The following is a 23,703-nucleotide window of genomic DNA, read 5'->3' on the forward strand; positions in this document are numbered from 1 at the left end:
ATTTGAAAAAAGCACTTAAGCATGACAGACAAGTAACCAAATAACGTTCATAAAGCTACTGAACTTAGAACTTATCCCTAACTTTAGCCATCAACTAACCCTAAAGTTGCTAAAAACAATAACTTTGGAAAAAATGTTGCGTATTCATATAACTAAAGATCACATCTAATATATTTTCAAGCAACAAAATTAAAATTATAATTGCAGACAGTATGGCAATCCTTTTTCTAAAAAAAAAAAAAAAAACACTTGACTTCCTGAGGTATTTTCTGTTCTTATTAGTGTATACTTTTTTTTACTCTAATTATATAATAAATATCAATACTTCACACGATATAGTACTACCATTAAGTAACATATATATGAACAACAGTCTATTCACTGCACATTAACTCACTGAGAGAACTTCCAAATATTCCCTTGAGACCATACAATTCTGAATGAGGCACTGATTTATTGCAGCTCACCCACAAAACTGTATTCGGTAGCTGTTTGATAGATGTCACTCTTAAAATCTAAGAACTTCAAGGAAGGATACTTATTTTAAGCAGTGAAATACTAATTTTAAACTCTCCGAGGGCTGCAGTAAAAGAAAAGGTCTAAACAGAATCTCAAAAAAACATTATGGAAACTAAGAGTAAAAATAACGAAGATTCATTTTGGACTGTGACAATTTATGAATATCAAGTTCTGTAGTATATTTTTGGTGGTATTAAATCGGATAAAATCGTGCTTGGAAACAGCAAAGGAAATAGTCTCACATAATCAAATTATTTGCTAGTCGGATCTCTGAAGTATCTTCAAAAGGTTTATGATCAAATTATTGGAAGATGGAACAGCCTTCCTGATTTTCAGAGACATACCTTTAATAACTTGATTTTCTTAGCGATTACATTAGAAAGAAAGTGATCCATAACAAGCTTTTAAGGCAAAGGGGAATTATTACAATGAGAATTTTATCTTTCACTTGATACAGGTCACAGGTTTTTGTTATGCACTTCTTGAATTATTCTGGTTCTGTCTCAACAGTAGCACGTAAATCAGAGACTGAAGATTGCTTTTAAGATGTCAGCACTAACCAGTGCAGACTGCACACTCTTATTACAGTGAGCTGAAAAACTGTTTTTAAAAGCCATATTCAGAGCCTTACATGAAAATGGTATCATTCCCTTATTTGACACTGAGAAACACAGCTGTTCTACTGGCTCTTCCCACACCGCACATCCTGTTGTCATACAACATCTTGATACGGAAGGTGGGTAGCTGTGTCAATATAAAGTCAGCTCCTCAAATAGATAATACCCACAGGCAACTGAAGGTTGTTTCTTTTGGTGTTTTTTTTTTTTAATTTTTTTTGGAGGTTTCTCTGCATTTTTGCTTACAGAAAACTAGCCAACAGCATCTCAGTTTGTTGGTGTGTGGGAGGGCGTTATAGTTTGAAATGAATGGGGTGACTACTGTATGCATCTTCCAAACAAAGAGGTGGAACACACCACAGAATCAACACACTCCTTTACAGTTGATGTGTTGCATATTACCGCCGTGTACCAAAAAATATATCTAAACCATAATACAGATGACTGTCATAGCAAATGATCAAAGCAGTGAGGATGACTTCCTAAACAGTGGGTCCTGGGAAAAGCAGAACTGAAGGCATACAGAGCTGTCTGAAGTCATTTTATAAACTTTGTATCATCTCTATGCTTTGCATTTAACACATGAGTGCCACAAGTCAATTTTTGATATTGTTGAGTGGTCCCAAAATTCATTAGTGTATCTTGCTGGCTTCTAGGATAAAAACAAAAGTATCAGATTACTACATGAGATTCTTTCTGTCATCAGAGAGATTTTGCCTCTAGAAGGGTAACTCACATGGTAACTTAGCCCTAGATTATTCATAAATTTCCTAAGTTACTTGAAATTAAAACCACGGCTGCTAAAATGTGCAAGTAACACCTGATATTTTTTTTAGGATATGTAAAAAGGAGGAAAGTCAGTCCTGCTTAATTCCAAACCCTGCGGCCCATGCAAACAAAACTGAGGACTGAATCCTGAAGAAGAGTGACTGATGCAGGAATCATGACACACATGAACTACTTCTTCACTACGAACTACTTGTAAAAAGCTATTACGATCTTTGGATACGTGATAATTTGATTAGAGACACTATTAAAAATCCACACATTTCCTCTTTTTGTTTGTGAATAACAGAATCAAGGACAAAGAGATTATATAAGCTATCAGTACCATTTATCAAAAAGAAGACTGAGATGTTTTGCCTACTGTCTATGGAACAACTTCAGGAAGAAAAAATACAGGTACTAAAAAATTCCTTGATCTGAGAAAGCCATAATGAGAAGCAATTGCTGAAAGCTGAACTTGGAGAAGAGCAAATTTGAAACACGGAACTAAACTAATATTTTTCAAACAGTGAGAATAATACTGGGAAGCGGTGACAGAGGATAAATTCTTAAATTCTTATGTCTTACCAATAAAGTAAAAATTAATACATAACAATATATAAAGTGCTCATGTATTAATATGATCTTTCACTAATCATTTGAGAAGACACGCACAAATTCATAATCTTTGGTAGCCTGCATAAGAGATCTCGTGTAATATTTACATTGAATTACTACACTGAATAATAGCCTTAGTAATTCAGTAATGGTAAAAAAAAAAAAAACCATTCTGGACAAGTGCACCTGGCTGACAAGCACAGTGTCTAATTAAGGTGCCTAGACCCAGGAAAAAAGCCTCAGTGACACTTCCATAATAGACATAACTCTTGGTTAATTAGGTAGGTACCTTTAGGTAACCAGACTGATGGTTCTAACAATTGTCATCAAATACATTTTTATCTTTTTAAACCCAAGAGAATATAAATTAAGTAGATAATATGGAAATGGTCCAACACGTAAGGCGCCCTTGCAAAGCAGATTACTGCATCTACTTTGCCAAGTACAGTAACACCCAGGAGCAAACTTAGGCACAAAATTCCCAGGCTTTGTTTTGAAGAGATGCATTTAGCTCATTCAGACATAACTTGGGAGCAGTGCACAGAAAGGAATATTCCAAGGCATGCCCTCCACAGAAAGAGTGAAAAGGTTGTGCCTGGCTTGGCCTCTTTTATCCTATACAAACTTTCAGCTCTATCCAGAAAGGCTGTTCATCTTCAAATACCACTGCATATATTCCTAGGGAATCCTGGAGCTTGTAGAACAATCCTCTGTTTCGTTTCACGTATGGAGCATTTCACGCTCCAAAAGTAGTGCCTCTTTCATTGGCAACTACACCAGATACAAAGAGCACGGTAACACTATTTGAAAAAAGAAGATGCTCCATTTCTTGGAGTCCAACAAGCATTCTTTGAGATGGATGCTTCTCCATTGCCAATACATCTTCTGAGTCACTAGTTCTCATAACCAAAACAAAAAAGTGAAAAAACTGTAGCTGAAAATTTGAAACTGGCAAAAAGATATTGTTGTAATGAATGTTTTGGAAAAAAGACAGTAACCAGGCATACAACACAATCTTGTTCATATAATTCCTAACTTAAGCCTAGCTAAGATCTTGCATTATTATGAAATATGGTTAAAAAAAAAAAAAAAAAAACAGCAAGCAAAAATGCTCTGCTTCTACAGGTTAAAAAAAAGACTATTGGCCCTTAAGGATTTGGTTCTATGAAAATTTAAAGACTTGTTTAGGAACCTGAACATATTCTTACCACTCACATATCCTTACAGTCTAGAGAGCAACCTCCAGCTTGCAGGCTGGTTTTGGGGTTTTTGCTGCTTGTGCCACACAAAGCTGCTGTCTTAGCTTCACACATCCTACATTCTGAGAAAACAAGTGCGTGTACTTAGGAAGCTCTCTGACACAGTGAGCTGAAGCAACATTAGTATAAGATAGGTAATTCAATGACTTTAGACAATTTAAGGTACGTAACCTTTTAGGATTCAAGAAACAGGACTTCAAAGTTGTTTCAACATACAGAATTTTTGAATTTAAGCCACCTACTTCAAAGATATCTCAGTACTTGCTCTGTTCCATCCATATTTTCTCAAGTTGATTTGTATACTGTACATGGATGTTGTAAAACTGTTACATGTCTTCATTTCTACTCTTTGTTAAACTAAAATGATGTCTGACTGATAAAACTCACCTGTTTTTTAGCAATTCAAACACTGACTGAGAATTCTCTCTGTATAAAAGGCTTCCATCAGCAATAATAAAACTACAACATGGAAATAACAGAAACAGAAGCACAAAGAGTGATATCTGGATGTTTCCACTCTGTGGAGATGCTTTAAAAACAACCACTCAACAAAGAGTGGATATTTACGCATGAAATCATGCTCATAAGAGAAAAGAGTTCACTTACAGAAAGGCAGCAGCAGAAGAAAAGAAAACCGGACAAAGCAAAGGCAAAAGTCAGAATGCTCTTCACATTTCCGTGACAAGTTATCAGAAATACAGTAAGATCTGCCAAAATCAACTAAATAGAATGAGGAATAGTTGACATATGAAAAAACATTTTGACTACTTGAATGCCACATATCATTAAATGTCATTTTAAAGAGCATCTGTCTCAGCCACTGACTGTAATTTTTTAGAAAGAACTGTACTTTATATTTCTAGCCTTTGTGAAGATCATGCAGCAGCCAATATACTGTCAAAATTAAAGAGCAATTCTCTGCATGGCTTACTTCCCAGGACCTTTTTTCTACTTTTATTATCATCACCAGCCACACAGAAGCTGTAAACAATTTGTACGCATGCAATATTTGCCCTGTGGGTTCTTGATTTTAACTGATTCAGGAGTGATGTCAAGAGTAATTCCTATCTGGTTGCAGACTGCAAAATGTTGATGGTTCTATGTCTTGGACAGTCCCACAAAGTACTGGGACACAAAAGGGCGAAGGGAGAGGAGAATGGAAAATACAGGCACAGGCAAATACTGGAAACACTGATTTTAAATTACATCTGATTTTCTGGATTATCTGTGTTATTTGATGGTATTCAAACAATAGAGAGCAAAAAAAGTGATTAAAAAAATGTATGTAAATAACTGTCAGCATTATGAAGGGCACAGTCACAGTCTTCCATAATAACTGAATGTAACAGTTAAAACTTACAACTAATGTATCATTTGAAACAAAATTAACTAGGCAACTTCTGCTGACATCACTCTTTGGAAGATGATGGCAAACTGCTATTTGGAATCAAAAGTGAAACTGCTCTACTCAACCACACAGTATGCAAAAAGCAAAAAGTCAGCAATAAAAACAACTAGCAATCAATTCTATATTAATCTTATTTCCTATTCCTAATGGCATTTTACAAAGGAAAAGACTGTAAATTAATATCTCATCTGAAGGGAGAGTTAGTAATAAGATAAACAACCTTGTACTTTTTCTTATCCCCTACACTGTTTACATCAGCACAGAAAAACAAAACAAAACAAAAGGAAAAAACAACTCACAACATTTCGGTAACAGATTCAACAAAGACATACATCCAGACATTCATCCTCCCAATACAAGACTAACAGAAAGATTAGAAGTTCAAGCAAAGCTTGCACTGTGTTGCACATCAAACAAGCTCATGGATGATGGAGCGAGGTCCAAAGCTTTAGGCAAATCTATAACCTGTCATACAAATTTTAATGGTTGAAGAATCTTAAAAAAGAAAAAAATATCTTGAAGTGATTATATCAAAAGAGACTTTATTTAATGTCTGAGTTGGCTCTCTGAACACACTAAAGCCGTAAAACAACAACACATTTTTTGCTGCAAGGTTTTATCTTCTTCTGCAACTTTCAACTTAAATTAATCTAAACAATGGGAATTGGAAATTTTTGTCAGGTGTATCAAGTATATATGTAGAAGAAGAAAATATTCACTGTGGCATAGTATATTCTGGTTTATGTTAAAAGAAATTGCTTATCTTGAATTACTGTGACATTGAATTCTGCAATAGGCACTGTAAGGGAAATCCAGTTCCAGAACAAAATAACTAGATCTGCATATTCTCAGGAACTTTGGACACTGGACATCAGCTAACTGATTCTGATTATAGAAGTGAAATAATTCCACAGTTTCAGTGCTGTTTTTTTTTCTAAACTACACTGTGAAGGCACTAGAAAGGAACCCACTCCTAAGCTCCTCTCAACACATATGAATAGAAAAAAAAAAAAAACCAACAAAAATAAGAGGCAAATGGAGGATCTAATAAGAAAAAGTAGAGGTGGAAAGAGCATTCTCTGCAATTGTAGCACCAATCCTCCACCATTCCTGACCCAATCCATGAGTACAGCACACCTCATCATCTCCAGTTACCTGGGTGGCTCCCAGCCTTGGCAGGTAATCCTCTATAGAGAGACATAACAGCCAACCTCAGATGCAGGGCAAGAATGCAGCAAGGCCTGAATCCTCAAGATTTCCAGGAACTATGTCAAGTATATATGACCACATTTTAAAAGAACTATTACAGATAAACAAATGTCTTTCCCAACTTGTTAAAAAAAAGTCAGAAAAATTCATTCTCTTAAATGGTTCTTTGATGTGAATTTTTTAAAATAAACTAGCATCAGAGTTCTTGCAGTACTGCTCCCAGTATTTTATCTTGGGACTGCTTTTCCTCTCCACAAGCCACTTCAATCTGATAAGTCATGCACAATGAATGAATATGAAATACACAATGACTACATCCATGAAGGAAAAAAAGTATGTGAAAATAGAGATTTATAGCCCAACATATTTTTTTTTACATTTTAATAGTTGTAAAGGGTTGTTTGTCTTTAAGCATTATGAAACAGACTGCATTCAAGTGTAAAGCCACTCCATAAATAGGAAGCAGTAGTATGGTACCCAGTCAGCTGCTACCCAAGGTAACTCACGTGTAAAGCGCTTCTTCTGATGCAATGGATGTGTTAGCATATTTTCAGGTTAAGAATTGAGTGGAGTAAGCCTTTTTTCATTAAAATAGATTAGAATTCACATCACACATTATCCATGCAACTAGAAAACTGCAGTCTTACATGTTTTCAGTTTTACTGCTTTTTCTCTGCCAAGCTGACTGAATCAATTAAGATGACACATTATGAAAGCCACGGCGCATAACAAATTCAAAACTTCTAGAGCAGAAGCAGCACTAATTGCTCAGAAATTATCTTAAATATTTATAAGTTACTGTAAAGTGAAAAGAGCACAGTCTCTAGTTACAAAAAGACAATCATGCAGCTGGCAAGGATGTGACTACAGCTCAGGCAGGTAATTCACAGTGAGCCCACGAGGCGCACCTACTGAGTTAGTGTTATCATAGTGCTACCTGCAGCAGCGTGATGATCTCTATGGGCTGACTTCCCAACACACAACATATTTCCAGGTAGAATGTGAGTTCATTCACTGTGGTCTTTTCTATCACAACTGCATACCGTGCACCAAGCTCAGGTATGGCCAAAGCTGGTGGGGTCTGCACTGGAGCTACACCCCATGAGCTTTTAAACTTTTTATAAAAGCTAGATTAATATACTTGGAAGTGCAGGAGTATTCTAGCATCACTGGAGACCTGCCAGTGAATTCAGGAAACAGTCCAAGTCCGCCAGTATTTATCCTCCATCTCCTGATTTAATTTCATTAAAGGAAAATTTTAAAACTACTTTTTTTAACAATGTTCTGTTGTTAGCAATAGTTATAGCTGTCAGTGGAAGAACAGAACAGAATCAAATAGAACAGAACTGAATAGTATAATCCAGCTGGAAGAATAATCTGCAAAGACCATCAAGTCCAACCATCTGACCACTTCAGGATATTCTTCATTTGCAAATAAAAGACACAGCTATAAGACCCAAGCCTTCAAGTTGTGCATTTAACATAAACCAGTCACTGAGTTACTTTGTATAATCACAAATACTTTGTGTACAGCTATATACATTAATGTATATAAACATATATATCCTGCTGTGAACAGCAACAAAGGAAAACCAGGGCTCCGTCCAAAATCCTGCAAATCTTGCAAGTGAAAAGTCTCACTGAGTTTATTGAGAACTTCTAAGATACATCAGAATAGCAGGCAATTGTCAGAGCCACAACATGTGCAGAGGCAGGGTAACATGCAGAAGAGTGCCAGGCAGACTGGAGTAAAGGACTCTTGGGTTTGCTAAGCTAGCTTATAATGTGAGTATCAGCTGAAACTGAGAGGAAGCAGTGATGCAGCTGTAGATTTGTTCAACAGCAGAAATACTGCATTATATGGAAACTAGATAGTGTGAAGATCCTAGAAATGAATATTAGATTTCCTGTAATAGCAGGACAATATTCACCAGCAGCAGTCTTTAGAAATACTGTATCCTCATTCTGAAATGATGATGTGTTAGCTTGTCTCTCTCCTAGTATCTTCCCTAGTTATAATAGCCAGACAGTATGATGGCTTCCAGTCCAGAAGACATAAGAAACATCTGTGCACAGCTACACAAAAACACCCACTGATTTTCTGAAATTTTGCAGAACACGAAGTGCAGAAGAACTGAAGAAGTATCCCTGGGTTCTGTGATGTGGAGTACCTGATACTTTTTGTCATTTACTGGCAGGGGAGATTGCCCAAGAGACTGAAAATATGGACAAAACACAGCGGGAGACAAGCAAGAGGAGGACCTGCACATGAGAGCAGTCATTTAAGTTGCTATCCACACTGAGTAGTTTGAGGAGTCTCTATTGGCAGTGGTGGTAATGGCCCTGTGCTACTGGAGGGCAGTGACAGAGGAGAAGTGGCAAGGGAGAAACTAACAGCTTCTGTTTGGGAGAAAGGTGTTAAGAAACAAATAACGGGATTCTACAATATGGATAAGATAAGGTTGGTAGTTGTCTGAACCCTTAAGCAACATTGATTGAAATGAGTGAAATGAGTGTTACAAAGAGAGAAATTTAAAAAGAGGTTTTTAAAATATGGGCTTATAGAACTTAAAAACTAACATACAGACAGATATCAAGAGCCACTTCTGTCTACCTGAGACTTTGTTATTCTGATACATAGGATAAACAATATATTGGATCTTTTATTGACTAAGCAATAGTTTGCAACTATTAAAATGATCACATCATCAATTTTTCTCACTTACACTGATACCACTATTTTTCTGCTCTTTTAACATTCCAAAAAACTAAGCTAAACACTGGAGACAAGAGCTAATTTTCCTGACAGGTGACCACATTACACAGCAATTTCCCAGGCCCTCCCTCAAAAAGCAAAGATGATCTGAAAGTTTACAGCTGCCAAAAATATCTTCTTGTCTCTTCCTTTTGTGTGAATACTGTTTCCTCCTTCTTCCTTGTTTCAGATAGGAACTAAAATAATGCACAGCGACATACTGGGCAATGAAATTTTTGTAGTCTCCTCTGACATTTGAGTAATGTGCACACTGAATCTATGCATCCTGGGATTTTATACAGTATTTCTGTATGTAGCAGAACAAACGCCTGTGCCTGTGATCAGAGTACTCAAAATCTAACTCTGAGAACAATTTCCATTTAACCTACAGATTCTGTCCAATAATTCTAATATGTAACCAAAAACTATGGATTAAACCTCAATGATAGTAAGTATACAGGGAAAAGAAGATACAGGATGTATTTTACTTATCCTTAACACATCACTCTGTTTAGCTGCACTTATGGCAGCACAAGGTAAAAAGACTAAGGGAATCAGTCCTGAATTCCTTCTGATCTGGAAGGCATCAACAGAAACATCTATACATAAACTTTCAGGATAAATGTCATCAAAACAGTTGTGGCTAAAGATCCAAACTAGAAATCAAACAGCCTGTGTTCTTTACCCATCTCTCATTAAAGACTGGATCAAATAACTTTACTACTCAGTGCCTCCATTTCCTCACCAGTAAAAACAGGCATAGTTCTACTAAGTCATCTTAATTACTTTGACACTTAATGATTAAAGGCCTTGCTAAGAGGTACTGCTTTGTTACCATTATATAGTATTGCTTTTTTCAGTTTTAATTAATATCTGCCCAGATTACAAAATACTGTTTTAGAACTGTTCTGTTTGCAAGTTAGTGCAAAGCTGCAAATGCAAAATTAAAGCATTAAAAATTAATGAATTCTGTCATCTCTTATACCTGATGCTTCTCAAGAATATTTTACTTAAACACAAACATGACTGAGAACCAGAAAGACTGCACAACTCCTTACACTTTGCTTGGTGTTACACCTATTGGCATGGGTTAATAAAACGTATCCCTTAGTTTTTCAAGCCCCTGCACAAAGCAGGAGAAAATGTTTACAATGGAGATTTTATAAGAACAGCAGCCAAGCTAATAGCCAAAACTTCTTTATGCAAAACCAATTTTTAACACAACTTCTGCCCATTATAATAGAAAGCCAACATTTCTTCTCCAAATATTTTATTTTAATGAGAACAAAACTTGGAAGAAAATGCAGTCAAGCTATGTGGAGGTGGAAAGTACAACATCCGTCTGGGATAATCACATTCAACTCATTAGAGTTCACATTAGAGATTTACACTGAGGTCCAGAGTATTAAAAGGGCTAAAAGAAGAAAGTGAAGTATTTTAATCACATTGGAAATGAGCAGCTTGCAAAACAATAACAAGGACAAAACTTCATGAACATCCTGGGTTTCTCAGGGCAATGGGAAAAAAATCAATTAAGAATATTAAAAATATATATAATATTTTTGATTCAGCTTTTAAGAGAGTTCATCCTTTATGCACACCTTGTTTCCATGCGTTCTCAGAGATCAGGATATGGGAAACATAGGTTCAGAAACCAACAGACAGTATTCAAGGAAATTACTATTAAGTTTATAAGACACATAAGCAATATTTGGATGATCTGGGAAATTACCAACCAGCAAATCTTACAGTGCCACTTGAATACATTTTTGAACAAAAAACCAAAAATCCAGAAAACCAACCAACCAAACAAACAAAAAAAGCAATAAAGAATTTATTTCACCTTTTCCAATAAAAATAACAGTAAGTCTCCAAAAAGGTCACGGGATATCGATCTCCTCGTTCTGCTTGGCCTCATATAAAGTCACAAAACTGGACAATCACCTCTACAGTTTTCAAGAGATTGGAGGTAGAGAGAAACAGAGAATCATAGAATAGATTAGGTTGGAGGGTTTCCCTTGCCCTATCACTACCAGACCGTGTAAAAAGTCAGTCCCCCCTTCTGCTCATAAGCTTTCTTCAAGTACTGGAAGGTCATAGCGAGGTCTCACCGGAGCCTTCTCTTCTCCAAGCCCAAATCCCTCAACCCTTCTTCATAGGAGACCTGCTGCTGCCCTCTGATCATCTTAGTGGCCCTCCTCTGCATCTGCTCCAACAGCTCTGCATCCTTCCTGTACTGGGGACCCCAGGCCTGGATGCAGCACTGCAGACGGGGCCTCACAAGGGCAAAGTGGAGGGGGACAATCACCTCCCTCTCCCTGCTGGCCACCTCTCTATTGATGCAGCCCAGGATACTGTTGGCCTCGGGGGCTGCAAGCACACACTGGTGGCTCACATCCAGCTTTTTGGCCATCAGGACCTCCAAGGCCTTCGCTGCAGCACTGCCCTCAATGAGTTCTTCTCCCAGTCTGTACTCAATCTGTGACTGTCTCAACCCAAGTGCAACACCTTGCACTTGGCCTTGTTAAAACTCGTTAGGTTCTTGAGTATCCAGTTTTTGAGCATGTCCAGGTCCCTCTGGATGGCATTTCTCCTTTCTACTGTGTCAGCTGCATCATTCAGATGGATGTCATCAGCAAACTTGCTGAGGATGCACTCAATCCCACTATCTAAATTACTGATAAAGGTCTTGGAGAGCACCAATCTGAAGACTATCCCGGCAGATATTGAGTAGCCTGAAATCCCCCACCAGGATGAGAGTTTGTGAGCGCAAAACCTCTTCGCAGCTGAAGAAAAACAGCCTTGTCAACAAGCTCCTCTTGATCAGCTGGCGCATAGTAGACTCCAACTTCTAGATGCCCTTTCTTGGTCTCATTCCTAATTTCAATCCACAAACTCTCAACCTGTTCGTGACAGTTTCTCAGGGGCATCTCTTCACAGTCTATCCACTTCTTAACATAGAAGGCAATTTCCCGACCCCTCCTATCTTGCCTCTCCCTTCTAAAAAGCTTACAGCCCTCAATCATGATATTCCAGCTATGTGAGTCATCCCACCATGATTCCATGACAGCATGAAGGCTGTAGTTTCCCAATTGCATCATGGTTTCCAACTCCTCCTGCTTATTTCACATGCTTGTGTGGATTGGTATACAGGCACTTCAGCTGCGCTTTCAGCTGCATTGTTTTCTTAGAGGAGCCCTCCCAAAAATCTCTGAGACAAATTTGAGGTTTTTCTCCAAAATTAATGTTGAAAATGAAGAGACACAGAACAAGAGAAAATACCTAAGGTGAGAAAAATGTTATGGTAGATAAAAAAAATGTATGTCAACAAACTGAAAAAGCTTGAATTTTAATAGGTTTGAAAAATTCCTCTTAGGATCTTCAAGAAATTGAAAATCATTTCAAAAATGTGTAGGAGCTAGGGTAGCACAATAGCATTTAAATAATGATTTTGAGATCCTGAAGTGTCCATCACTAAAAGCAAGGGCACTTAGGCTGAAGTCACAATATTCAGTGGTAATAAATAAACCTGGTAACGTTTGAGGCATTTGTAAATCTGTAAAAATTCCTGGAGAATTAAGCATGTGAAAAGGTTATTTTGTTTAATAAGTTTATTCAGGAACTATAATCATGCCAACACAAACATGATGAAAGACCAAGACGAACGCTATGTGCAGTGTTGACGGATGCAAAGTAATTTGTCACTAGAATAAAAAAAATACATAATTGCTTATGCACATTAGAAGAATCTGAAACAACAGAAAAAGATATGTGAATACCTATTTCTAATGCTTTACAAATTGCTGATTAACACTGTTGCTGAAATAAAAAGCCCCATGAGAGGCCCTATGTGCCATTGAATTGAATCTGACATGAAGATGCACAGCTCAGTTTCACCTTAAAAGATAACTACAAGATTTTGTAGTTAAGAATATCCTGTCTAAACTTCCACAATCATGTCTGAATAGTAATTACAATAAGTAGTGACAACAAGACTCCAGGGCATATAGACTACGATTATATAACTGTAGACTGACTAGAAATAACCTCAGACTGGCTAGAATGGGAAAGGGAAAAAAAAAAAAAAAAAAAAAAAAAAGAAAAGCAGTATTTCCACGGACAATATAAAAACACACATTTGGTGTTGAAGTTGGTCAAGGAATAAGAGATTTTCTAACTATACATTTAAGAAAATTCATATGTGAGAATCAAAAGGCTTGCCACGTTTTTTAACGGAAGTTTTTGCAAGTTTATTCCTGTCAAAAGGTTCTGATGATTCTTCAAGCAGCTTGAAAATCCTTAGTAACAAATTTTCAAACTACTGAGCTTTCTGTAATATCATGCAAGCTTAACTCAAAATCAGCAAAAAGGTCAGATAAAAACTTGATTTCCTAAGTCTTTGATTGCCCAAGTCTTTGATTGCCCAGAAAGTCAGATTTCTCTGTCCAGATCACTGCTAGATCTGTATACGGTATTAGTTTCTCCTATTAAGGAAGAAGAGAATGAAAAAATAAGAAATATTTAATTAAAACTTGGGCTGCAAAGGTATTTCTGGCAAGCAGGAAGATAATCAGCTATGGTTTTAATTAGGAATGTAAGACTGCCAAAACTGTTTAAAATAAAATTTATATCCTTAAACACAGACTGGAGTACAAGATTCCTCCTTTGAATTGCCTGACTAAATTGTTAGCATATAAAGACATGGTTGCACTTCCTTTTCGCTTTGTGAAAAATACTTCACAGGTCTAAACGGTCTGGTAGGAAAAATGTTCCTGTGCACATTGGCATGTGTAGGTTTAAAACTCTGGGTGAAAAAAATGATTTGAGAGTCTCATATCTCAAGTCACTATTTAAATTTCTAAGCTAGTGGATAAATAACGAGCACAAACTCTCAGAAGAAGCATCTACCACTGCATTTGATTTTCAGTCTAACCTACCCTTTCTCTGAGAAGGTCTGCCACATCTTATCTTTCAGCAGAGATTGCTGGAGAATTGTCAAGTTGATTAATTTGATTAGTGCTCTCAGTATCTCAAATGCTGATATTGACTCTTTTAAAAGTAAGAAACTTGTGAGTGTCTATAAAAACATTTCAAGCATCTGAAGAAAAGGGCAAATCTCAGGATAGAAAACTGAGCAGAGATGTTCAGAAGTTCAGTTTCACTTACAGATGCTTGAATTCTATTTAAATCTTGCTTAGGCACTCAAATTTTTGCTCCTACAGAATACCAGGGGGCTGTTCTTGTGAGTAAAGCAATGTACTAGGTCAGGTCTTAAGACTTCACATGCTGCCATGTCTACACTGTAGTTTTATTTATCTTCCACTCTTAATCTATGAATCACAGAATCACAAGGTCAGAAAGGACATACAAGATCATCTAGCCCAGCCATTCTCTTACCACCAGTACCACCACTAAGCTACTAAACTATAACTCGCAGCACCTCATTCAGAAGCCTCTTGGCGTCAGGGACCAGGGACACCGCCAGGGACGCCGACTCCACCACCTCCCTGGGCAGCCATTGCAGTGCCTGACCACTTTCTGAGAGAAATAGTTCTTCCTTGTGTCTAAGCTAAACCTCCTCTGGCATGACTTGTGGCCACTTCCTCAGGTCCTGTTTGTTGCCTGGGAGAAGAAGCCAAACCCCTCCTCATCACAACCTCCCTTCAGGAAGTTGTAGTGTGCAATAAGGTCTTCCCTGAGCCTCCTCTTCTCCAGACTGAACAATCCCAGCTCCCTCAGCCGCTCCTCATAAGACTTGTGCTCCAGACCCCTCACCAGATTCACTGCCCTTCTCTGGACACGTTCCAGAGCCTCAGCGTCTTTCTTTTCACAATGCAGTGAGGGGCCAAAACCTGAACACAATACTCAAGGTGCAGCCTCACCAGTGCTGAGTACAGGGGGCTGATCACCTCCCTGCTCCTGCTGGCCACACTATTTCTAATGCAGGCCAGGATGGCATTGGCCCTCTTGGCCACCTGGGCACATTGTCAGCTCATGTTCAGCCTCACATCAACCAACACCCCCAAGTCCCTTTCCTCTTCACACTCATCCAGCCACTCAGCCCCAAGCCTATAGCACTGTATGGGGCTGTTGTGGCCAAAGTGCAGGACCCAGCACTTGTCCTTGTTGAACCTCATCCCATTCACCTCAGCCCAGCAATCTAGCTTATCCAGATCCCTCTGCAGGGCCTCCCTACCCTCAGCAGATCGACACCACCTCCCAGCTTGGTGTCATCTGCAAACTTACTGAGGGTACTTACTCAATCCCCTCATCTAGGTCATCAATAAAGATATTAAATAACATGGGCCCCAGTACTGACCCCTGGGGGACACCACTTGAAATGGGTCACCAGCTGGACTTAACTCCATTAACTACCACTTACTGGGCACGGCCCTCTAGCCAGTTCTTTACCCAGAGAAGAGTATACCTGTCCAGGCCATGGGCAGCCAGTTTCCCCAAGAGAAAACTGTGGGAGACCGTGTCAAAGGCTTTGCTGAAGTCTAGGAAGACTACATCAACAGCCTTTCCCTCATCTGCCAGTCTGGACACCCAGTCATAGAAGGAGATGAGGTTGGTCAAGCACAACCTGCCTTTCATGAACCCCTGCTGGCTGGGCCTGATCTCCTGGATTCCATGCATGTGCCATGTGATCTCACCCAAGATGATTTGCTCCATAACTTTCCCTGGTACCGAGGTCAGGCTGACAGGCCTGTAGCTCCCCAGATCCTTCTTATGGCTCTTCTTGTGGATGGGAGTCACATTGGCAAGCCTCCAATCCTCTGGAACCTCTCCAGATAACCAGGAGCACTGACAGATGGCGGAAAGCAGCTCGGCAATCACCCCCGCCAGCTCCCTCTGCACCTGAGGATGGAGCCTCTCTGGTCCCATGCACTTGTGACTGTCCAGACGGAGGAGGAGCTCTCTAACTGCTTCCACCTGAATCATTAGGAGTGTATTCTACGTTCCATCCCAGACTACTAGGTCAGGACATAAAGTGCCCTAAGAATAACTGATCTGACTGCTAAAGGCAGATGGAAAGTAGGCATCGAGAACCTAAGCCTTTTCCTTATCCTCAGTGGTCACATCCCCTGCTGCATCAAATAAAAGATGGAAATTCTTCTTGGTTCTTCTCTTGCCATTAATATATTTGTTAAGGATTTCTTGTTCTCTTTTACTGCAGTGGCCAATCTGAGTTCAAGTGGGGCTTTTGTCTTTCTAACCTCCTCCCTACATACCTTAGCAACTTCCTTGTAATCTCCACAAGTAGCCCGTCCTATCTTCCAGAGGACACACACTCTCTTCTGGAGTCTCAACAAAAGTTCCCAGTTCATCCACACCAGTTTTCTTTCCCTCTGGCTCACCTTACAGCACTCAGGGACAGCCTGGTCTGGTGCCTTTAAGATTTCCATCTTGAGGAGCATCCAGGCTTCCTGGACCCCTTTACCCTTCAAAAGCAACTCCCAAGGGACCCCTGCAACAGGTGTCCTGTAAAGGTCAAAGTCTGTGAAAGTTCAAGATAACAATTTTGCTAGTCACCTTTCTGACATCACTAAGAATAATTTCACAGTGGCTCTGTCCAAGACAGTCCCCAACCTTCACATCTCCCACTAGTTCTTCTCTACTAGAGCAGAAAAACAGGTCTAGCAGGGCACCACCCCTGGTAGGCTCTTGTACCAACTGTGTAAGGAAGTTATCTTCCACACACTCTAGAAACCTCCTGGACTGCTTCCTCTGCACTGTATTATATTCCCAGCATACATCAGGGAAGTAAAAATTCTCCCTGTAACTAGATCTTATCACTGGGAATATATACTAGCATCTCTCAACTGCACACACAATTTCCTAACAGGATTATCTCGTACTCAAATTGTATGACTTAGTTCCTTCAGGGAGTAAACAAAATCTCTCACGCCTTGAATGGGAAGAAGTCAACTCTCAGTAAGTTGAAATCAGAGGACCAGTAATCTATAACTTTAAACTTGATGCAAAGAAAATATTCTGCATTCTTAATGAATAAGTAGGAAGTGAGATTCTTCAAACTTTGCAGAAAGGACAGGGAAGAGAAGTACATAATGAAAATTTGAAAGAATCATTTGAATTTGTCAAATCATTTGGGCTTTACAATATTGTGGGAAAATGTTGACACGTGCAACTTTTAACTTATTCTAAGATTAATAGCTCAATTAGTACCCTGTAGGTACCACTCAAAATACTAAAACATACAAAAAAAAAAAAACAAACCCAATAGTGCTATTCATGTCCTATTTATGTATTAGCTCCTCCAGTAAACTCTAAAGAGCTGAGTAAAACACAGGCAAAGAATCTCTTCTCTGCATCACCTTGCAGTTACTCTTTATCTTCCAGGACCCTCTTATAAATATGTTATAGGGAAGTAAGCATTACTTTCCTTCATGACTGATACCTGAACTCCTTCCACTGCAGTACTTCCTCTTCTGTTTAAAAATGACCAAAATCTAAGTTTAGTTTTCTTTTAGTTTTTACCTAAGAGACTATATAATTGCAATTCAAAATGATGCTCCTCTCACAAATGAGCCTAGTAAGATAAAATGAATTGGTATTTAAGTTATGCAAATAATCTACTGACCAGGGAATATATGAGGTCTGCATAAGGAATATAGGAGACCTCCTTATCCTAATCATATATTTAAATTAAGTTCCTCAACAAACAAACTATTGATGTATTGTATTAGTCACTCACTACCCTCTAAGCATTTAATTTAAGGTATCTCTCAAACTCTACAAATTAAGATTAATGAAACTGGCATGAACAAGAAAGCACTACTGTTATAATCTAACTGGAAGTAGAGCAAACATCTACTCACATCTGAGACAATAAACTGTCTGAAGCCGAGACCTTAAATGGAGTAAATAATGAGAAAAACAACAGAAGAAAATAATTTTTTAAAACAGTAGGATGTAAATTCCAATCATTGACTTCCAAGACACTAAGTAGTTGAGAACTACTTAGTCTCAACTAAGGTGCATGCCTACTACAGGAATTTAGTCAAATCCAAGTATACTTCTACCACACATCTCATTGATTCATGACAAGTACACAAGAGGTTGGGAGAGGTCAAAGCTGGGAGAGCTGATCCAAACTGATCACAGGAGCATTCAACCATCCTGTGTTTAAAGGATGTTTGCTAAATTTAGGTCATGTGTATCTGTCTAAGAAGTTAATTAGCAGATGGGAAGGGAGATTAGATTGATGTGCGCTACGTCCTCTGCAAGACAATAGTTCTGCTAATGACAGAAACATCTGAACAGAACAGGTAGGAAAATGTAAAAAGCACATACTAGCACAAGATCTGATTAAGATATATCACTTCTCAAAGATAGCTGCCATCACCACTAGGCAAAATTTCAATATCGTGGTATGTATTTTTCTTACTAAATTCCTGAAACAAACATCCAGAAAGTGTTTCTTTTCAGGCAGTGTTCGTAAACGCAGTCACAAAATGACAAAACTCTAGAGGTTGGAAAGGACCTCTGAAGATCATCTAGTCCAATTCCCTTGCTAAGGCAGGTTGCCTTAAGTAGGTTACAGAGAAAAGTATCCAGGCAGATTTTGAATATCTCCAGAGCAGGAGACTCCACAACCTCTCTAGGTGGTCTGTTCTAGTGCTCTGTCACCCTCAAAGTAAAGAAAATTATTCACACATTCAGATGGATCTCCTGTGTTAGAATTTGTGCCCACTGCCTCTTGTTCTGTGATGATGCACCACCGAAAACAGCCTGGCCCCCTGCCCTTTGGATCGTATAAGCACTGATTAGATCCCCTCTTGGTCATCTCCATGCTGAACAGTCCAAGTCTCTTAGCCTTAGCCTTTCTTCTTAAGGGATGATGATGCTCATCAGCTCTGACTAAAATGCTGCCAGATCCATCCACCTTCCTCCCATTTCTATATGGATTTCCAAACATATGAAAATCTGTTTTTCTTACTAGATTTTTTTTTCATATATCAGATTATTTTTTCCTCTTGAATAAACATCAACTGAAAGTGCAATAAGCTCAACACCTTTAACTGCAACATATTTTACATACTTACTTAAAACACATGAGACCAGTGGACCTAAATATATACATCCATGCAGAGACTTAGTATGTATACAGATAACAGCACACACATAACCAGATGTGTAATAATCTTCATGCAGATTTTAAATTCCCTAAACTGCGGATCTGTACAGTTCAACAATAAGTTCATTTCTGCAATAACCCATTTAGGTATCCGTGCATATAAAAACAGACACAGGTATTTCTTGATTATCAGTGAGATTTTCAGAAAAACGTACGTTCGGAATATCGGCTGTGAAGTTTGTGCTCCTGCTCTACTTCAGCATTCTGGAAAAATTCCAAATATATTCCACAGTGAGATAAAGATAAAACGCATCAATGACTCTTCCAAATCAAACACCAGAACTTTAGCCTTATGATTTTGTCTGTGCTTCCCCCATTCCATCTGCCCAATAAATCACATAAACAACAAAGCACACAGCCAGCTTATTTTAAGGATAAAGAGCTACTGAAACCTTGTTTAGAGACAACAATTGTAGTGTAAGTAAATCTGCCACATTTTATATTTAGATGTTATGCTACTGTTCCAGCAGACCAAAACTTTACATTATATTCTTGTATTTTCTTTTAAATGCATCCATCTTGATCAACTTGACATCAAACATTCTTTGCCATATTTCCTTTAACTGTAAAATTCCGTGCCTGCACAGAATTCTATGGGTGATGATTTAATTCGTGCCATTTGTTCTCTTTCCTTTTCTCTAGAGCACACAAACAGCCTCAGTTGTACTTCCGTGTAACGATGTCTGTGTACAAAAGCTGCTGAAGATGCACAGTGTTCAGAAGAGCTATCTTAGGTTTAGATTTCACCTTCCTCTTTACTTGGGATGGAAACTCTGGCATCAGATATATGACTTTTGGCTGTTTAATGGAGACAAATGAGATAGCGTTGAAGTTGTGCTGTATTTTCCACAAGATATGCCTATTAAAATAAGTATTGCTATATCATATTTGACATTCCAAAATAACCCTTGCTTTCAAAGCATGTGAAAAAGCACACAAAATAGGCTCAAAAAATCATTTCCAGTACTATCCAAAAGCAGAATCGCTCTTGCTCAGATCCTGTAGATATTTTGTTTGATTTGCAAATTGCTTCACACACAGATTTTTTAAATACAAGAGGAAAAAAAAAAAGATTATCCTCTATTTCTCCCCTCTCAGACCCAAAAATACACTCATACACTCCTTCCAGCTTCTTTACAGTTTCACTTTGATAAGTCAGAGTTAAGCACCACTAATACATTTCATAATCTAACCTATCAGGAAAATAGCACAGCAACAGAAACAGTGTTTCACCATGCTAATTGACTGCTTCTGGAAAGATCTGCTGGACACCAGAGTCAGATCAAGGAAATTGTCAGAACTGTGCAGATATGCAAAAGGTCGGGGCAGAGCAACAACTCCACAACTGTGTGTTAGTGAGTGGGAATGATTTTGTTTGCTTAGGTATAAAATGACTACCATACTACCAGATGACAATGCAATATTGCCGTAACTAGAAAGGCCTCGCAAGTGTTGTGGATTACTTGCTTTTGTTTCTCAAGTAACAAATAGTTAAAAGGAAGATTAGCATGCCCCATGACCACCACCTGCAACAACATCAAGCCTGTCAGTCTTAAAAATAACTATTATCCATAACAATAGAAAACAGTAGAAATATGTCCAAAGATGTATTATCAGTGTAAGTCAGTGTGATGACAGACAAGCTTTTCATGGTCTGGAGGCCACTCTGGACACAGTAGATATCCTTGCACTGGATTTTAAATTTTGCTTCATTTCTTTATAAGCAAAGATGATAATAACTATGGAATGGTCTAAATGTAGAGTTTTGTTACTGCAGCTGGCCACAAAATAATCAGTGACTCAATACAATAATGTGTAGATAATTATATGCCTGCAGTAGATGACTATACTGGCATATCATTGATTTGATGGAAGAAGTCAAAGTGAAACGACACAGTGAATCCATGAAATGAAGTACCCATAATGAATTTTAGCAAGCATTTGTGAGTTGATTAAATAGCAATGTAGGAATACACATAATGAAACAGGAAAGCAACATGCTACCTCTTCAGATATGATATTGGAATAATCACTTCTATCGCTGATTTTGATCTATTCATTCAGAGACATGATGTGACAAAACCTTAGCCTTCTTTTCCCCTGAAATGAGGAAGAGACTTCAATCTGATCAATTTTCTTAATTTGTCTCACTCCCTGTATAGTGATATGCCTTCTCTGATAGATTAGAGACAGTACACTTTGTTTTATTGTGTGTAATGTCAGAAGGTTTTCCAGACTAGGACTAAAAAAAACCCATATGAAGATAACAAGAAAAGGAATTCAATTTCATAACCCTTCTTCATCTGAACATGTTTGCCTCAAGCAAGGATAGTACAGGTTGAGCAGTAACAAAACATGATCTAAGTATGGGTGCTGAAAACAGGGATGAAGGATTAAGATGACCATATGACAGAGCAATTGTTTCTAGAGTGAATATTTTGCCTTTATTTGCAGGCTTTGTAATTCAGTGTCAGTAACAGGAAGACATTCATCAGTGATTTAATGTGTACTCATTCTGAGGATGAAGCACAGCTGTTTTGTGAGGATCAGCACCCATCAGACACTGATGTAGCTAAAAGCTACAGTTGTCTGAAGTTTCTTGAGAATCCCACAGAAACCACTAGCATCACTAGAGCATAGCAACAGCAATTCCCATTGCTACAGAAGCTACAGCTGCTAGAGCAGCTTGAAAAGAAATCTAGAAGGCAAATTGACACTCATTCCAAAGTGAGCTTTCATTTATCTCTGTGTTGTAATGGAAATTTATGAATAATAGTCTATTTCGGGCCAATTTAGAACGGACTATTTCAGTCATGCTGCTCAATTGTTTGAAATGATCACCTAAAGGTGTGGAGTTAAGCCTTTATTTTCAATGCTGTTATATGTGCTTCATTTCTCTTTGGAAACTGCTTTGCTTTTTCAACTTGTAAGCTTACAGTCACTAGATATGCCATCACTTTGTGAACCTTATGGAAAGGCAGGGAAGCAAGCGTACCATTATGTCACTTGCACCAGTTACAGGAAAACTTGTTCTACATAATTACATGAATACGAAACATGAATTTTGTCTTGCCATACCTTTGTGCTGCTCAGCACAAAAGGATTTGATCTAAACTGGGCACTTTTGGTACTAACATACCAACAAATAAATGGTTGCATTTTTGTAGCGGTAGCCAAACATCCTTTTGCACCATCCACAATACTGGTTAGAAGCACCAGCTTCACTGCTAGAGTACAACGAATGAGAACATCATTCTGTTATGTAATATGCTCATTGCAAAATGAAATTATGCTGCTCTATTAAAAACTGCTTTTACAGGATACTGTGGAAGATTGAGAGTCATTAAAATATGAACTACTTTTAGTTTGCTTTTAAAAAAAATCCATTATTGTATTTTCAGAATTAATACTAAACACATCTTGGCTTGAATCTTATTGTCTGCAACAGTTAAAAACGGCGACAACATGACTGGCTTAAATAAGCAGGGTTCATGGTCCCAGGCTGTTTCACTCATCGCTCCTCTTTGCTACGTACACAGGCAAACTTCCTAGTCCATAACTGGGCTTTTTACATAGTATGTTCTGTAAAGCTTTGAGAGTGAAGTTGAGAAGTTTCAGTTAAAAAATGAAAAAAAAAAGTAATCCTTTTAATGGTACCGTCCGTCTTCTAAGCATAGCTCTCATTGACTCAATGCTCAATTAAGCAAACCAGGCTCTGTGTGCCAAAGCCATGAGGTATTTATGTTATAAGATGGCATCTCTCTTTAAAAAAAAAAAAAAAAAAAATCAAATTGTCTGATAATCTTGATACCCATGTTTGATTCAGTTCCTAGAAAATTTCCCATAAATGAAGTAGGCTTTTACTAGCAAAACTGGAGAAGAGACATTAAAGGAGATACTGGATACTAGACTTGAACTTCCCCAGAAGCGCATAAATTCAATTACTCTGAATGGAATATATTTAATCTACTTCATGCAGGAAAATATTAAGAGTAGAATCATCAAAGCAAAGTTTCTTACATAACTGGTTTAGTTGAGTCTTGGGTAAAGAAAATGAGGTTTATGAAAACACAACTGTTCAGAACAAGAGTACCCAAAAATGGAGGAAATTAAAGTGTTAGTCATGTTACAAGAGGCCCAGGATGGTTCTCCATGAGATAATTTTTCATTAGATTGTAAGTGTCCTGGTTTCAGCTGGACAGTTGGTTTTCTTCATAGTATTTGGTATGAGTGAACAGCCATGTGTTGCTTAGCTGCCTGCTGGGTAAAACCATAACAGTACGCTACTTTAACTGCTATTTTATAAAGTGTTGCCCCTTACTTTCGACCCCAGAATTTGTTTAGCTGCAAGAGGCTGTAAAAAGTATTGGCTTACTACTTCTGTATCCTGC

General features: G+C 38.1%; 1 protein-coding gene across 2 annotated transcripts in view; it reads right to left on the minus strand.

Moving 5' to 3' along the window:
- Positions 1 to 23,703, minus strand: part of STXBP5L (syntaxin binding protein 5L) — a 180,184-nt gene that overhangs the window by 142,028 nt on the left and 14,453 nt on the right. The gene's annotated exons all lie outside the window — the stretch shown is intronic.

This window comes from Centrocercus urophasianus, unplaced genomic scaffold (genome assembly GCF_019232065.1).
Source record: "Centrocercus urophasianus isolate 14NV4802_14NV808 unplaced genomic scaffold, USGS_Curo_1.0 seq_12, whole genome shotgun sequence".
Classification (NCBI taxonomy): domain Eukaryota; kingdom Metazoa; phylum Chordata; class Aves; order Galliformes; family Phasianidae; genus Centrocercus; species Centrocercus urophasianus.